The sequence below is a fragment of the Bos indicus x Bos taurus genome, unplaced genomic scaffold (genome assembly GCF_003369695.1).
Source record: "Bos indicus x Bos taurus breed Angus x Brahman F1 hybrid unplaced genomic scaffold, Bos_hybrid_MaternalHap_v2.0 tig00011668_arrow_arrow_obj, whole genome shotgun sequence".
In the NCBI taxonomy this organism is placed as follows: Eukaryota; Metazoa; Chordata; class Mammalia; order Artiodactyla; family Bovidae; genus Bos; species Bos indicus x Bos taurus.
Window position 1 is genome coordinate 27,038 of NW_020867882.1, and position 4,779 is coordinate 31,816.

General features: G+C 58.9%; 1 long non-coding RNA gene across 1 annotated transcript; it reads left to right on the forward strand.

Moving 5' to 3' along the window:
- Positions 1–3,640: 3,640 nt before the first annotated feature.
- Positions 3,641–4,245, forward strand: LOC113889261. Its single transcript, XR_003510189.1, has 2 exons — positions 3,641–3,695; positions 3,802–4,245. It is a non-coding gene; the product is annotated as an uncharacterized LOC113889261 (long non-coding RNA).
- Positions 4,246–4,779: the final 534 nt, after the last annotated feature.

Consider the following 4,779-nt stretch of genomic DNA (forward strand, 5'->3'; position numbering starts at 1 on the left):
AACAAAACCACCGTTGGGAGTGTGTTCGGTTGCTTGGCTTCGTTTCCTTTCCCTATGGCACTCACCTGACCGTCCTGTCCACTCTTGGGATCTTTCATCTCCCCCTCCCCCTCAAGGCAATCAGGTCCTTTTCTTTCTCCTCCTCCTGCTCCTCCTCCTCCTCCTCACCCTAGTTTCTCCCCCCCCCACCCCCCCCACACAGAAGTCCCACTCTTCTCAAACGGACGTCTGACTGCCAACGTTTACTTTTGCCTTCTTTCCTTCCTTCCTTCCTTTTTTTTTTGGGGGGGGGGCGTTCCCCCTTTAATTTTCAGCTGTACAGACGATGTTTTAGTGTAGCACATGACACAGCCATCACCAGGATACATCTAGTTAGTGACTGTCCGTCACCACTTGGTGTCACGGCAAATGACATTTGGTGTCATGACGTGCCCGTGACTCATGTATTTCATAAGTGGAAGGTTGCACCGCTTTGTCTGTCTCCCTCGCCAGGGGCACTCACTCATTCTCTCCTCACCCCCACCCCCCGGCCCCCCCATTGCCCCCCCCCTGCCCCTCCCTCCTCTGGCCAGCCCCCCCCCCCCCCCCGTGTGTTTCTTTGTAGTGTCTCTGAGCCTGTTTCTGTTTGGTTCTGTTCTGTTCACCATGTATGGTTTGGTAGGTTCTGCATGGAAACGACTGATCTGAGGTATTTCATGTAGCATAATACCCTCTAAAGGTCTCTCCAGGTTCCTGCAGACTGTGAGATTTCATTCCCTTCTGGTGGTTGAGTCCCATTCCTCTGTGTGTGTGTGTGTGTGTGTGTGTGTCTGCATGTGCGTGAGCACGCGTGCATGTGAATAGATCCAGGCATAGGCACACAGACAGAGTTCTATCATGATGTGTGTACGGATGTCGACCTAGGTATAGGGGTCGATCCCACACATGCACACATCCGTATCTTCTTTGTCCCTTCCCTCCGTGGGCACCCTGTGGAGTTGCTGGTTTGGGTCGAATGGGGGAATCTTTGGGGGAGTGTACATCGCAGGACTCTTTTCCCTAGGGATGTGGTTTCTCTGTCTGTGAGGCGCCAGGGGATGAGATCTGATCTCTCTGAGTCCGCCCACAGTTTTCTCAGCTGCAGAAAAGACGCGTTCGATCCATCAGGAGCCACTGTCCTCTGATGGTTCGAACTTGCTGTCGTGATTGCGATTCCCGGCTCCTGGGCCTTTCCCCTCCGAATGAGAAGGATCATTGTCCAGGGAAACGCCCCGGGGTGGGGTGCTTCCGTGAGCCCGCCCCCACCCCCAGCAGCCCCAGCTCAGTCCAGCCCAGCCCAGCACAGCCCAGCCCAGCCCAGCCCAGCCCTGCCGTGGATGTGTGTTCTACCTTGTGCTTCTGGGTGTCTGTCTGTCTGTTCCACCTTTCTTTGGAAGGAAGGGGTCTGTTCGGGCCTCCTGCCCACTTCGCTCATCGGGGGTTGTTTCCCTTTTGGAGGTTGAGGTGTCTGACGCCTTGATTGGTGTTGGACAGAAAAGCCCCTTTTGCAATATGCTTGTGCTTTCCCTGTATATACGGGCACACGACCGACAGACAGACAGACAGACAGACACACACACACACACACGGATGTGTGTTTCCGTCCGGGTATGTACGTGTGTGTTTGTGAGTATATATATGTCCGTATGTACACCTATAGATACACACACCACACACGTGCGCACGTAGACATCCACGCAGACACATGGATATAGATGCACACATACACTGATGCATACGTACATGTATGTAATCACACACGCGTTTGCATATACATGTGTGTGCATCTATGCACATCAATCTGTGTATAGGCACTCTAGGTGCACATGGGCACCTGTACCTACATACATGCGTGCACGTCTACGTATATATACACACGTGTGTATGTAGGCACAGATACACGCGTGCGTCTGTGTGGACATACATACGCTCTCTGTAGACGTCTGCGTATGCGTCCGTACGTATGTATACATGTGTACATACACGTGTGCACATACACACGCAGATACGTGTGTCTATGCAAGCATGCACGTACGGGTACGCATAGACGTGCATCCACACCTGTGCGCAGACATCACACGTATACACACTATACGTGCATCTAGATGCGTTGACACGTCCGCATGTATGTGTGTGTGTGTGCCTATGTATCCCGACGTCTCTGCACATGTGAGCATGTGTGTTCACGCCTGTGTCTATCCGTGTACGTATGTGTATAGATGCCTCTGTATGCGTATATACACGCAAGCATACACGCACACTAGAAACGCCTAGGCATACACGTGCGCACACAGACACGTGCGTGTACGTGAGCATGCCCTTCGTACGTGTGTGTTTATACGTATGCATGCACGTATATATAGACGCGAATACGTGTGCATATGCATATGTACACGTGTATATGCACATGTGTATACGTTCTCCCTCTCCCTCTCCCTCTCCCTCTCCCGAGTTGACTTTCCTGCCTGGTGGTTTTGTTTCATTTCGTTTCTGAGCTACGTGAAAAAGTTATTTATTCATTGAGTTGGCTGTTGTCATGGGACCCGGGGTTTATTTAGTGGATCCCTATGGACTCCTCACCAGCACACCCCTCAACATCACCCCCCCACACCCTCCCCCCAACCCCCACCCACCGCAGCCCTGCCACCCCAGACCTCCCAGGCCGTTCGCCTTTCCGCTGTTTGTGGCCAGTGGTGTTGAAATCCATGTTCTCCTGACCTTAAGTGCACTTTCCCCACCCACCCGCGCATGCTTGTGTGTGTCGTCTTTGGACTTTGTCACGGTGTCTCTACCCAGGTTGAGTTTTGTTTTCTCTTCTTGGGGGTCCGAGTGTCTCCTTCTTTTCCTTTCTTACTCCTAGGCTTGTGTGTCTGTGTCTGCTTTCGAAAGTCCTGCTTTGTTCTCCCAGCAGCGCTTGCCTGGTTTCGCTTTGCCGGTCCCTCCCTCCCTCCCTCCCTCCCTCCCTCCCGCCCCCCTCTTTCGGGGAGCCGGCGTCTCCGTGGAATGTCCCCCCACCACCCTGGAATCGCGTGGGGGATCGCGGCTCTTTCGTGGCAGCCTCCAGGGGAGAGATCTACCGGCTCCTCTCCCCTCCTCTGCGGCCGGGGTCGCGTCGCGTCGCGTCGCTCGGCGGCGGAGGCTCCGGGCCGAGCTCGGGCGTTTGGGCGGCCGGCGCTGTGGCGTCCCCGGCGGCCGGCGACAGCGACCCGTCGTCGGGACGTTCGAGCCGGTTGTCGGGAGCCACCTGGCGGCCGCTTGTATATTGTCCCTCCCCCTCCGGAGCTTCGGCGAGCCCTTCAGGAGGGTTGTGACTCAGCCGCCGGGCCCGAGGCAGAGCTCTCAGACACCGGCTATGCTGGCGGCGACAGTCCCGGTGGCGCCGAGGCCTAGGGACGTCCTGCTGTCGTCGGAGATTGGTTCTTTAGGTTTCTGAGGAGGGTGATCGTCGCGGCGCTCCGGGGTTAGGTTCTGGGGTGGCTGGACCGGGTCGACCAGCATCTCCCCGTGCCCCTGTGGCCGCGGAGAAGGACCGGCCGGACCCTCCCTGGGCCGGGCCGCCTCGGTGGGCAGGGAGAGGGTCTTCCCTGCCCGGAGCGCCTGGACTCGGGCTCGGCGGTCCGGACTCCTCCTGGGCCGTCCTCAGGAGCGTTTGCTTCGCCCTCGGCCCCGCTCCGGAGGTGGGGACCGGCCCGGACTGTGGCTTGGAGGTCGCCAGAGGGCGCACCTGGGTCCGGGCCCTCGGGTTCTTTCTGACCGAGGTGTTTTCCGCGTCGCACTCCGGAGGTGGGGACCCGCCCGCCGGAGTCGTGAGGGTTGACGGGGAGAGGCGGGCGCGTGTGCGGCCGCCCCCCACCCGCCCACCCCAACCCGTGGGGTCCGGTCCCCCGAGGCGTCTCCTGGCACACATGCTGTTTCTTTTCCAAAGTCCCGATGGGTCCGGAGACGTGGATGGACCGGACCCTGCTTCCGCGGGTGGCCGGGGAGGGCGCGCTCGACCCTTCAGCGTGCCTTCGTGGGTCTCGGTCGTCGGATGCGACTTTGTCTCACCCCTCCCCACCTCCCTGAATCCCGGTCAGGAGGTGGGGACCGGCTCGGGCCGTCCTGGGTGCCCCATCTAGGATGGTCTGGGTCCCGGGCGCGGTCCCTGGTCGGGGCCCGCTCGTCTCGTTGGAGGCGCCTCGCTGACGGTTCTTCCTTCTTGTTTCTTGATGCTCATCGAAGCCAAATCCCCGTTCGGAGACTCCGACGGACCGGTAACCCTACCCGTGTGGGCGAAGCGGGAGAGGGCGCCCCCGGCCAGCTCCCTCTCCCTTGGTGGGTGTCCGCGCCCCAACTTTGTCCATCGCGCGCCCCCTCCCCCTGCTCCCCTTCCCCTGGTCGACCAGATGACTACCCCCCCCCCCCCCCCCCCCCCCCGCCACGAGAGCTCCGGGCCTGGTGTTTATGGGGTAGCGCTGGGGACAGGTGGCCGTGCCAAGGTTCCGGGGTTCCTCCATGCGAGTCGTGGATGGGCCCCGTTGTCGGCTGCTGCCGTTTCGTCGCCCTTAATGGGCCTTTTTTTTTTTACCACCAGTTAAGTGCTGATACGGTTTGCCTTGTGTGTATTGCTGAGGCAACTTTGGGTCTCTGGATGTACACGGGGTTCGGGGCCTTTGGGACGCCAACTCTGGTGCCCGATTTGGCCCTTGCTGCTGGACCCGCCCGCCTGGGCCTGTGTGCCGGCTCTTGTGTGGTGTTGACTGGCTGACCCAACTCGTGGTG